This window comes from Misgurnus anguillicaudatus, chromosome 18, assembly GCF_027580225.2.
Source record: "Misgurnus anguillicaudatus chromosome 18, ASM2758022v2, whole genome shotgun sequence".
In the NCBI taxonomy this organism is placed as follows: Eukaryota; Metazoa; Chordata; class Actinopteri; order Cypriniformes; family Cobitidae; genus Misgurnus; species Misgurnus anguillicaudatus.
In genome coordinates, this window is record NC_073354.2 from 7,386,138 (window position 1) to 7,400,362 (window position 14,225).

A 14,225-nucleotide genomic window follows, 5' to 3' on the forward strand; every position below is an offset into this window, starting at 1 on the left:
AGTATTCAAAGTTAGTCATACATTTTTGTCTTCATGATTAAATATTACTGCTTTAAGTATCATGTGAAAAATATTTAAATTATTTAACCTCTTAAGCGTCGTCCTATACTTTAGAGTGGGGGAGTGAAAAGTTGAAGTGCATCTTCAAATGAATATAACTCTGGCAATTTTTGGTCTTGTTTTAAAGAAGACAATTGAAGGTTTTTGACTGAAGTGTAACCAGGTGAAAATATTTAACAGAAAAATTGTTATAGCAGTTTACATTTATTTTAATAAATAAAAATAATCCAATAACATATTAATTTTATTAAAAAAATTATAAAAAGGTAAATTTTTAAAAAAAGTAATAATGTAAACATGAAGCCAGATGTCTCAAGCAGTTGTGATCCAAATTTCAAGTTAAAATCACAAAAAATGAGGTTTGTGTTACAGTTTTAGTGGTTTTACCAACAACGGCCAGTAGGTGTCAACGGTTTGCTGCATACTCTTGTCATAAATGAATCAATTACTTTCACAGCATTATTATTACTGCTAAAACATTTTGAAATATGAAAACTACATTCTAAGAGCTTTCCAATGATATATAGTTTGTCAACATTTTTGAAGATTTATAATAGGATATAGGCATTATGAATAAATAATAATAATATGCATTCCTATGGGAGGGGGGGCATGTAACAAAAAACTGTCACTAAATTATTTCTATCATCAGATGACTTTGACATATGAAAACTACATTCTGAGAGCTTTCCAGTGATATATAGTTTATCAAGATTTTTGGGGTTTAGGGTGGGGGTTTAGTGTTAAAAAAATGTAAAAACATATTGGGCCTACATGTGGGCCAGTGACCTTTTTGAAACTGACTTTCACTACGTCATTTTTTTCTCAAAATGGTAAAGATATATGATAACTATACTCTTAGAGCTTTCCAATGATATATAGTTTGTCAAAATTGTTTAGGTTTGGAATAGGGTATTAGTGCTATACATATGTAAAAACAAACTGGGTCCACCTGTGGCCCGGTGACATTTTTGAATCTGACTCTTACTCTGTTATAATTTCTCCAAAATGGTGAAAAAATATGAAAACTACACTCTTAGAGCTTTCCAATGATATATAGTTTGTCAAGATATTTTAGGTTTAGATAGGGTATTTGTGTTACCAATATATAATAACAACATGGGCCCACCTGTGAACCTGTGGCATTTTAGAAAATGGCTCTCACTATGTAATTTCTTTCCCAAAATTCTGATGATAAATGGAAACTACACCCTTAGAGCTTTCAAACGATATATAGTTTGTCAGGATTGGATAAGAATTCACGTGGAAAACACTGAAATAAACGTAGGCGCCCCACTGGCGAGACAGTGACATTTATCAGGATATAAATGTTTTGAGGCGCACTCTCTTCATAAATGAATCAATTACTCTCCCTACATAATTTATTTTATAAAACACTGCTGAAATATGTAATCTAGAGGCTTAGACCTTTCCAACAATATATAGTTTGTAGTGATAGATTAACATTTACCTCAACAATATTGAAGTAAACTTAGGTGTCCCGTATACGGGACGGTGACGCTTAACAGATTAAATTATATTTAAATCCAAATAGTAAGACTGATTAGCCCTAACTAACTACTAGTTCTTCAGAATAGTCCTTAAAACACAGTCTTAACTTAATGGCTACTGTATGTTTATTCAACCAGCCCTAGTCTTGGAAAGACATATATTGTCTGATCTTAATAAAACTGTTCATATTTTGTCATAAGCTTCACATTACTAGTTAATAAGTTAGATATACTTAGTTTGGCCCATTTTGAAAATGTCACATTTCAAAATGCTTGAATTGATTACCTCAAGGCTTTTAGTTTTAATGAGGTAAAAGACTGCAAATCATTAAATCTTATAATAATTTTCATGCAGATGCAAACCCATGGACAAAAGGAACATAACAGCAGCTACAAATGAAATAAAGAATACAGGTTACAAATGGTGCCCACCTCACTATGTGACATCACATCAAATCTAGTAATACAGTGAACCGCAGTGGTTTCTCAAGACCCAATGCTCGGCACATTTTGTATGTTTCTCTCATCTGACACAATCAGTTCAGTTCATACAAATCTCTACTGATGATTAAAGTAGATTTGTTTAAAATAGAAGACTTTCGTATATGTGCAGAGCAGTGGGCCTCCAGGAATAATTTTGAGAACCATTGATCTAGGGGACAGTTAACGTAACTCCCGTTGTTCTAGATGCAAATATTTCCGGAATGATGAGCCAAAAATCATCAAAGACACTTGAGAACATAAGACAAACAGGCCCATCAGTTTAGTTGTAATCGCACACCATTACGCTGGACTCATACATGGTTAATGCTGGCTGGCTGTTGGTCGGCATGTTTTCTAAGATATGTAATTATCCTAAAAGACCCTTATAAGAATCTGAAAGTAGATGTTATGTGCAAAATAACAAGTTGGTCAGACAAATATTTATGTGTTGTATACATATGCTATAGTTATCGTTATTTGTTCTTGGGTTATAGCGCCACCTAGTGGACAATCTCTGCAATTTTTTGCATGTGACCTCGGCCTGTGTCTATACATATGTGTACCAAGTTTCGTGTTGATATCTCATTCCTATCATAAATGATAGCCATTGTAGTATTTGTGGCACCGCCTCTTCGTACTTTTGACCGTGGTGTTGCGACAACGAGTGCAAAGTTCAACTTTTTTTTGATAGTTATTGATAATCAGTGTCTAAGGAATATTCCAGCACTGGATCGGTTCAGATCGGTCAAAAAACCTAGGACTAGTTCGCAAAAGTAGGTTTAAAAGAAAATTATGAATATCTTACAAACGATTCGACTGAGACAAGTGCTGCTTGAGGAAAAGTTGTTCATTTTAAGTACCTCTATTAAATGATATGAGGATCTTGTTGATATCTGAAACACTGCATAATACACAATCACTTAAACACTGAAAAAACGTGATACCGCCCCCCGGAGGCCGAATTTTTTCTTACTCTGCACAGACCTTCATGGCCAAGAGACAAACAGGGCCACCGCGTTTCGTTTCGATCGGCCTCCGTTAACCCTGTCTAATAGCTGCTTTTTCTTGATTGGCCGATGGCGGCCATGTTTTTTGAGTTACGCAAAATTCCTTTTAAACATAGATAGTACCCCAGACCAGGAGCACACGTGTCAAATGTCAAGTTGATCGGTCCCATATTTCGGTAGTTACAGCCCTTCAAAGTTGAGGTGGTGTTATAGCGCCAACTAGTGGTCAAGCGGCGCAATTTTTTGCACCTGACCTCAGAATAGTCCCCTGTATATGTGTACCAAATTTGGTGTCAATACCTCCTTCCCTTCCTAAGTTATAGCCATTTAAGTCCAAGAGGCTCCGCCCATTGGGGGCGTTTTGGCGTGGCTTGACGACGGCGAGTCGAAAGTTTAAATTCTTTTTGATAACTTTTGATAAACACACTCCAAGGAATATTACGGCACTGGAACGGTTCCGATCGGACGAAAAACCTAGGACGAGTTTGTTTTTATTTTTTTCGACAAAATCGAAAATAGCGAAAAAATTTTCATGACGGAAATGAAATCGAAGATATACGTTTTGTTCGTCTTGACGCAAGGAATCCAGGGATATAAGACACTTGACATTTGGATAAGATTTGTGGAAGTTATGACCATCAACGCGTTTGTTATCGCTATAGCGCCACCTATGGGCCAATCGGGTTGATACTCTATCAACCTCTCCCCAAATTGGGTCCTACCATTTGGCCAAGTTTCAAGTCTCTAGGCCTTACGGTTTGGTCTGCACGTTCCGTTTTACGGCAGAATAATAATAACTAATAATAATAAAAACCTTGGCAATTACAATAGGGTTTCAGCACTTCGTGCTTGAACCCCTAATTAAAGCTGCAAGCAGCATTTACCGGGTTTCGAGCATTAAAGCACGTCAAAGACGTCAGACATCGCCGACCAGGCTGATCCAGCATCCACAAAAACAAAAGAGGTGGTCAGAAACGGTTCATACAGACTATGTATGCTTAAACACACGTGCACCTATAGGACAAACATGTCACGTCCTTAATGTGAAGTCATTCGCAGCTACCAGACACACGTGTTCTAAGTTGTCAGCAAAAAAGGTGTTATCATTCAGTGAAAGTGGTGCTTGCAGTGGCAAAACTTGGGTCACAAAATGTTAAAATAGTGTTAATGAGTCAAAAGAGCCAAACCCCATGTCTCTACGATGTTCTGATACAGAGATACAGCTCTTGTAAATGGTTGCTAGGGTATTCTCATCGGTTGCTAGGGAGTGAATTGCAATCCACCAATGATTATACTCAAAGCCATGAAAGACATAATCCATGATTACTCATGATTTTAGATGTAATTTTGCAGTATTTTTAAGTGAAAAAAAACAAATAACCACTAGGTGGCGCTATGACAGACTCGTGCATGCAACCTCAGGTCATGACTGTGTTACTTGTAGCTAGAATCACGGCTATTCACTTTAGTTTAGTACAGTTGTCACCAGTCAACAGTTGTACGACCATTGGGCTTACTCAATGTCAAAGGTTTTGTTCAATTATGAGGCCAACTAGTGGTGCAGGCATACCATTTTTTTTGTATTGCCTCAGACTCTGCAACGAAATGACATTTTTTCACCAAATTTGATACGCTGATGTCTGAGCAGAGTTATAAGCATTTATATCTAAAAAACACAAAAAATGAATGTAATTTTTCGTTTTTTGCAATTTTCGGCCATTTCTGATGGAAATTTTAACATAACACCAATAGAACTTTTTGTTCAGAAGGTAAAGTTAATTTCTTCCTATGGTTGTTTCGAGTCAATCAGAATAACCCTCGCGGAGTTATTCGCGCATGTTTTTTAAGCGCTATTTTGCTGCGCAGGGCTAACCGTAAGGCGAAACCTGGCATGTTTGGTATCGTTGGACTCGGCAACAATTCAAAACTCTTAGTAAAAAAGTCCCATGAAAATACGTCAAACTTAGCCTAAGTTATAAGCATTTAAATGATTCGTCTGACCACTAGGTGGCGCGGTGACGAAACGAGGCACGCAACCTCAGGCCATGACTCTCATCACAAATACCAAGTGTCGTGTTGATACTTCATTTCTGTCTCCAGCTATAGCCAAAAAAGTCCAATTGGCTGCGCACACTTCAGACGTTTGGGCGTGGCATGTCGACCGTGAGTCGAAAGTTCAACTTTTTTTTAATAATTATTGATATTCAAACTCCAAGGAACATTTTAGCACTGGAACGATTCCGATCGAGCGAAAAACCTAGGACTAGTTCGTTTTTATTTTTTTCGACAAAATCGAAAATAGCGGAAAATTTTTAATGACGAAAATGAAATCGGAGATATACATTTTTTAAGTTTGGAGCCAGGGATTACAATGATACCAAACACTTGAGTGTCTGATTTCCGGTTAAGGAGTTATGAGGCCCAACGCGTCGAGCATTGCTATAGCGCCACCTATGGGCCGATTTGGCTGATTCACTGTATCTGAGTAGCCTGCTAATATACAACCAGTTGACCAAGTGGCAAGTTTCTACGACTTACGGTTTGGGCTGGGCGACGCGTTTTAAGGCGGAAAAATAATAATAAATATAGCTGCAAGCAGCAATTGCCGGGTTTCGAGCTTTAAGGCAACGTCAAAAACCTCACACGTCGCATACCAGGCTGAGCAGTTACACCCGAACACAGTCACAATGAATGATAGACCACCTCGTTCCAGAAAAACGAAAGAGATGGTCAATAAAGGATCATACAAACAATGTATGCTTACACACACGTGCACCTATAAGACAAACATGTAATGTCCTTAATGTGAAGTTATAAGGATAATTTGTTAACGAGAATTAGTTATTCAGATTTATACGGAAACATACATTTCAGAAATGGCTGTGTTTAGTTTAATAACCACACATATAACCACTAGGTGGCGCCATGACAAACTCGTGCATGCAACCTTGGGTCATGACTGTGTTACATGTAGCTAGAATCACGGCTATTCACTTTAGTTTAGTGAAGAAACAATTGTATGACCATTGGGCTCACTCAATGTCAAAGGTTTTGTTCAATTATGAGGCCAACTAGTGGTGTAGGCAAACAATTTTTTTTGTATTGCCTCAGACTCTGCTCAGACATCAGCGTATCAAATCTGGTAAAAAAATGTCATTTCGTTGCGGAGTTATAACCATTTATGTGTAAAAAACATATAATTTGGAGATAATTTTTCGTTTTTTGCAATTTTTGGCCATTTCTGATGGAAATTTTAACATAACGCCAATAGAGTTTTTTGTTCAGAAGGTAAAGTTAATTTCTTCCTATGGTCGTTTCGAGTCGATCGGAATAACCCTCGCAGAGTTATTCGCGCGTGTATTGTAAGCGCTATTTTTGCTGTGCAGAACTAACGGTAAGGCGAAATCTGGCATGAATGGTATCGTAGGACTCGCAAACAATTCAGGATGCTAAAAAAACAACTCCCATGAAAATCTCTTCACCACAGATAAAGTTATAGGCATGAAAGTTGTAACCATTGCATAATCACAGTATTTAGTGCCATTTTCCCAGTTATAGTGCCATCTAGTGTCTGATCGGCGAGCTTTTTATATCACGACCTTAGACAGATGGCCTACACATATGATTCAAGCCCCATGATGATATCTCAAACGCCTCTCGAGTTATGGCCGTTTAAATGTTTTAAGCTCCGCCCAGTTCGGTTCTTGGACACTCCTTGCGTGTTTGAATACAAATGTCAACTTTTTTTTGATAATTATTCATATTCACACTGCACAGAATCGATCAGCCTTGGTTAGGTTCGAATCGGGCGAAAAACCTAGGACTAGTTCGCAAAAGTAGGTTTTGAAGTTTATCGCCAATAACTCACGAACCGTTTGATTGACAGCAACGCTTCAATAGGCAAAGTTGTTCACCAGGGGCAGATCTATCATATGATGTCATGTTTGAGTGTGTATTTCAAACGTCACGTGATACACGCACCGAAATATGGTATTACGCCCCCTAATGGCCAAATGACACCGTAATTCTTACAGACCTTCAGGAGCAGTACACAAAGAAGCACAGTGCGTTTCGTTCCGATCGACCTTTGTTAACCCTGTCAAATCGGTCCTCAACCTTCATTGGCCGATGACGGCCATGTTTTTGGAGATACGCCAATGTCCTTCCAGACCGTCATGGTACATTGCACAAAGACACACCATACCAAATATTAAGTGTATCAGGCTAACGGTTGTGTAGTAATAGCCATTCCCGAGCTCAAGCCTGTTTTAGCGCCACCTAGTGGCCAAAATCCGCATCTTTTTTACTGTGACGCCGGAGTGAACTGGTACATATGTGTACTGAACCTCGTTAAGATATCTCAAACCGTTCACGAGTTATAGCCATTTTACTGACGATAGGCTACTTCCTGTATGGAGTTTTGGCGCCCCTTAGTGACCCTGAAGCGAAATTTCAAAATCTGTTCGATAATTATTTACCTACTCACTCCACAGATTTCTCCTGCGTTGGAACGATTCCGATCGGGCGAAAAACCTAGGACTAGTTCATTTTGGCTAGAAATGCATATTATGCAAATTAGCGAAAAGTTTGCATACCGGAAATGAAATCGGAGATATACATTTTTTAAGTTTGGAGCCAGGGATTTCAATGGTACCAAATACTTGAGTGTCTGATGTCCGGTTTAGGAGTTATGAGCCCCAACGCGTCGGACATTGCTATAGCGCCACCTATGGGCCGATTTGCCTGATTCACTGTATCTGAGTAGCGAGCTGATATACATCCAGTTGACCAAGTGGCAAGTTTCTACGACTTACGGTTTGTGCTGGGCGACGCGTTTTATGGCGGAAAAATAATAATAATAATAATTATAATAATAATAATAATAATAAAACAGACAAATACAATAGGTTTTCAGCACTTCGTGCTCGAAACCCTAATAATAAAACAGACAAATACAATAGGTTTTCAGCACTTCGTGCTCGAAACCCTAATAAAAATCTGAGCAATTACAATAGGGTTTCAGCCCTACGGGCTTGAACCCCTAATAATAAAACAGACAAATACAATAGGTTTTCAGCACTTCGTGCTCGAAACCCTAAATATAGCTGCAAGCAGCGATTAGCGGGGTTCAAGCGATCTGGGACCTTAAAGGGGTCATAGCGTGAAAATCTGACTTTTTCCATGTGTAAGTGCTATAATTGGGTCCCCAGTGCTTTTATCAACCTAGAAAACGTGAAAAAGATAAAAGATAAAAAATAAAATAATCGAGAGCACAATTGAGTTTCAATTACAACAAACCACCATCATTGTGATCAGTGTTTGCATTTCATCCGCTCATTTGCATTTTAAATGAAACACCCAAAAAGGGCACACTTTTGCTCAGGCCTACAAAGTGTCAATATTAACATGCTATAATAAATTAGCTGTGGAGTATTTTCAGCTAACACTTCACATACACACTCTGGGGACACCAACGATTCATTTTACATCTTAAAAAAACTCATAATATGACCCTTTAAGACCTTTAAGGGCATGCCTGTTTAGATTTGCTGCATTGTTATTAAATATACTTAGAATATGAAATACTAACATGTTACCAATTAGGTAAATTTTTTGAAGAGAAAATGATGTGGTGCATGCCGTTGCAAGATTTGCCACACAAAATGTTTCAAAAATTGTTAACATGAGACAAAACAGCCCACCACAATTTCTCTATGATGTTCTGATATAGAGAAATAAGTCTCACAGGGCTAACCTATAACACAGCAATGATGAAGAATAAGCTAACACACATATATGCATTTACACACAGAAGCAGAAATGGCAGAGTTAGGAAATAAGACTTTGAAATAAATGAACAATCTCCATATGCTTGATGTCCTTCAAGAGTTCATCAACCTATTTAAATGTTTCGCCTTTGTCAGAACGTCACTTGACTGTAAAAATGGATACCGTAAGAATGATTGATGAAATGTTTATTTAACATAATAACAAATGACTTCATAAAGTTAAATCATGCATCCATTGATAAAACCTGTGAACACAATTTCATTGAGTATACATTTTAAATAATAAATAATCATTTTAGCCAGCAGATGGCAGAAGATGACCTTCTGCCATCTGCTGGCTAAAATAATTTTTTTTCATTTTACAATTAATTTAACATAAAATTAGTATTGAATATTCAATCTGTCTTGTCATTTTGTATTGTGGCTTGGTACAGTGGCTTTTCAATGAACAATAAGTGTAAGCTAGCTAGGCTGGTAAATGCTGCGTCTAAGGTGGTTGGGGTACAGCTACCACAGTTGCAAAATATATATGATCAAGGGGTCCAAGGGAAGGCTAAGCAAATTTTTAATTGTTCTGATCATCCACTTTTTGGGGAGTTTAATTTGCTCCCCTCAGGTCGCAGTTTTAAGATACCTATGTTAAGAACCAGACGTGCCAGAGATTCTTTTATTCCTGTGGCTATTAGGAACTTGAATTCTCTTAGGTGAAATTTTATGTAATTTTTTATAGTAAATGTTTATTATCTCTGCTTATGTTCATTATGACATATTGACTTGTAGAGTGTACTGGTCTTTGTCATTAGTTACAGGATAAGGAGTGTCCCCATTGTTTGCTGTGGTGTTGATGTGTGTCTATTGTGTCTACAATGTTGTTGTTGATGATGGCATCTGGTGGTATTTTTAGTTGTTTTTTTTACATATCCTGCTGCACACTAAATTTCCTTTCTAAGGATAAATAAAGTGAAACTTGAACTTGAAACTTGACCTTGAACTTGAATGTTGAAAAGTAAATAACGATAGACAAATTTTTACCTCAAATCCTGATAAGCATGCTCTTAAAGCGTAACTAAACCCCTGGTCAGAGACTGACTCCACCCACTGGCAATATTTGAAAAATGCAAGAAAAATAGGCAGATCCAAACCGAGATAGAGGGTACGACCTAAGCTCGTACCAAGTGTGTGGTGAGATTGTAACAAGGGCGGGGTATGCTTGAACCTGCTTACGTCACGAGTCATTTTTTGGACCCAACATCCAATAGGGAAATTCAACTACAGTAGCCACCGTTCAACCTGAAGAGGGCAGCACTCAGACGGTTTTACACCATATATTGTAGTATTGAAACACTTTATATCCAAATGTCAAAAAACTTACTTAAATCAATGAACAGCACTAATAAACCATCATTCTTACAGATCAGTAACTAAAAAAAGTTGGATTAGGGTTTAGTTACTCTTTAAGTATATTAATGAGGGTCTGTGTTTCACACAGAGAGTATATATTTTTCATATAATCCTTTTATTGTGTTATTGTAAGAGAATACAAATTTTTGGATTTGGAAACAATAAAGCACAGTTACATATTTTAATAGAAACATGTTTAGGCTCTGTCATGTTAAATTGTCAAATAGTGGTATAGCTCTGCAATTATTTTCATGTGATTTTAGGCTGGGCCAACAAATAACTGATCCAGATATGTTTTCAATATCAAATTATGTCAATAACAAATGTCATGTTATTTAGTAGATTTGCAGAAGATTTGCTGGTAAGCATTTGTCTGCGTTAAATTTCATAAAGTGCTGCTATTAAGTTGAGTTCTAGCAGGTCATTTATGTGAATAATAACCAATTGCATTATCACATGATAATTTTTGGTGCAATATTTGAAAAAGAACATATAAAAATGTAACAACTTTGTATTATACATAATGTCACGACACGTTTATGTCATGGAAGGTAAAATAGAATCCTAATGCTACTGATGTTAATAAATGGGGATACTGAAAAACTTTAATCCATATCTTTATGAGTTCCTTTAAACACACGTGCTGCAATTCAGTCGGACAAATGGCACCTACACCAATGTGTGACATCACATGAAATCTATGCTTACAACAGCAGGTATTCAAATTCATTACATTTTGTATTTGATATACCCTTACACACAGATGACAGAAAAATGTGCTGCCCTGATTTTATTGTTGTTGACTGAAAAAATTCTAGTAGTTTTGAAAAGTTGTTTTTGTAATTCAAAGTTAAACAACAAAAGGAATAAGATGTACAATTGGTGATCACAATTTGGCATTCATATTTGCTCACAGACTACAGGAAATTGTATTGCATTGGCTTTAGTGTTGTTGAGTGAAAAACCAAGTATTAGTTCACAAAATAGTTTTTTCATATAAACATAAACATATAGAGCAATGGTTCTCTACTCCATTTCTGGAGGACCACTGCTCTGCACATTTTGTATGTTTCTCTCATCTGACACAATCAGTTCAGTTAATAAAGATCTCTACTATTGTGCTGATTATTTGAAGCATTGAGAACCACTGATCTAGAGAACTGTTTACTTTGCACACATTCTGTATGATGCAACGATTTTCAGAAAGATGAACTAAAAATCCTCACAGACACTTGGAAACATAAGACCAACAGTCCCATGAGTTTAGTTGTAATCACACATAATTAGGCTTGACTCGTACATGGTTAATACTGGTTGGCTGTTGAGTGGCATGCTTTCAAAGATAAATAATTATCCTCATAGACCATTATAAGAGCCTGAAAGTAGTTGTTATGTGCAAAATAACAAGTAGGTCAGACAAATATTTATGTGTCATATAAATATGCTATAGTTATGGTTATTTGTTCTTAGGTTATAGCGCCACCTAATGGACAATCTCTGCAATTTTTTGCATGTGACCTCAGCATGGGTCTATACATATGTGTACCAAGTTTCATGTTGATATCTCATTCCTATCATAAATGATAGCCATTTAAGTATTTGTGGCCCCGCCTCTTCGTACTTTTGACTGTAGTGTTGCGACGACGAGTGCAAAGTTCAACTTTTTTTTGATAATTATTGATAATCAGGGTCTAAGGAATATTCCAGCACTGGATTGGTTCAGATTGGTCAAAAAACCTAGGACTAGTTCACAAAAGTAGGTTTAAAAGAAAATGATGAATATCTATCAAACGATTCGACTGAGACAAGTGCTTCTTGAGGAAAAGTTGTTCATTAAATGTAGCTCTATTAAATGATATAAAGATCTTGTTGATATCTGAAACACTGCATAATACACAATCACTTAAACACTGAAAAAACGTGATAGCGCCTCCCGGAGGCCGAATTTTTTCTTACCCTGCACAGACCTTCATGGCCAAGAGACAAACAGGCCCACCACGTTTCGTTTGGATCGGCCTCTGTTAACCCTGTCTAATAGCTGCTTTTTCTTGATTGGCTGATGGCGGCCAAGTTTTTTGAGCTACGCAAAATTCCTTTTACACATAGATAGTACCCTAGACCAGGAGCACCGGTGCCAAATGTCAAGTTGATCGGTCCCATATTTCTGTAGTTACTGACCTTCAAAGTTGAGGTGGTGTTATAGCGCCAACTAGTGGTCAAGCGGAGCAATTTTTTTCAGGTGACCCCAGAGTAGTCAGCTGTATATGTGTACCAAATTTGGTTTCGATACCTCTTTCCAATCCCAAGTTATAGCCATTTAAGTCCAAGAGGCTCCGCCCATTGGGGGCGTTTGGGCGTGGCTTGACGACGACGAGTATAAAGTTCAACTTTTTTTTGATAACTTTTGATATTCACACTCCAAGGAATATTACAGCACTGGAACGGTTCCGATCGGACAAAAAACCTAGGACTAGTTCGTTTTTATTTTTTTCGACAAAATCGAAAATAGCGAAAAAAAATTCATGACGGAAATGAAATCGGAGATATACGTTTTATTCGTCTTGACGCAAGGATTCCAGTGATATAAGACACTTGACATTTGGACAAGATTTGTGGGAGTTATGAGCATCAACGCGTTTGTTATCGCTATAGCGCCACCTATAGGCCAATCGGGTTGATACTCTATCAACCTCTCCCCAAATTGGGTCCTACCATTTGGCCAAGTCTCAAGTCTCTAGGCCTTACGGTTTGGTCTGCACGATCCGTTCTACGGCAGAAGAAAAATAATAAAAAGAACAATAAAAATCCATACAAATACAATAGGGTTTCAGCCCTACGGGCTTGAACCCCTAATAAAAATCCATACAAATACAATAGGGTTTCAGCCCTTCGGGCTTGAACCCCTAATAAATATAGCTGCAAGCAGCGATTACCGGGGTTCAAGCTATTTGGGATCACAAGATGTTTAAGGACATTAAGCCATATAGATATTCTGCATTGTACTAAGTACATGATTAAAAACAAGCTACCTACCTACACACACACACACACACACAGACGTTTACACAAGAAAGGAGAAACAACACAGTTAAATAATAAGACTTAATGTTGACATGCTTCTTACACACTCATTTGGTATGTCGTTTTGTTTTTATAAAAAACAAAAAATATAATTCTTACTGCAAGTGTCGTGTAAGTGCCTCCAAAATTATGTTCACGTTTCACAGCTATCATGAAGTGACATGAGTGTTAAAACTGATAACTCAGAACAATTGAAGTGGTAGTCTTTTACTAAATGTAATTTTAAAATTATAACAGTAAAATCATAAATGTACACGGAGTTCTATTAATAGTAGACTTAGTTAAAGAGTAATCATCTTATGTGTTTTCTGTGAGTGCAAATGTCAGTCAGTGATTGATCCTCCTCTGCCATCTAGTGGACATAACGGAAAATTGCACCGAAGAACCACAATAAGGATTTGAATATATTTCCTGATCTCAATAATACTTTGTATGCTTTATCATGAGCATACAAATTCTCTTCATTATACAGTGTAGATAAAATTGTATTGGACTGGCTTTACTGTTGTTGAGTGTAAGAACTGAAACAATTTAATTAAACATAGCCAGATACGTTATCTGAATGGTAAATCGTGTCAATAACAAATATCATTTCATTTAGCAGATTCATGTTTATGTCTTTTAATCGAGTACCATGAAGGCTTTCTGTTTTAATTAGGTAAATAAAGTGAGGTATGCAAGTTATTAAACCTTATATATATTTTTTATGGACAATAGGAACCTGACAGCAGCTACAAATGAAATAACATTATAATTAGCTTACATAACCGTTTAAACATATAAACACAAACATGCTCTGCACATTTTATTCATGTATTTGATACATATTTTGTTAAACAGGGTCCAGAAAAGTGTACTGCACTGGCTTGACAGTTGTTGAGTGTAAGAACTAG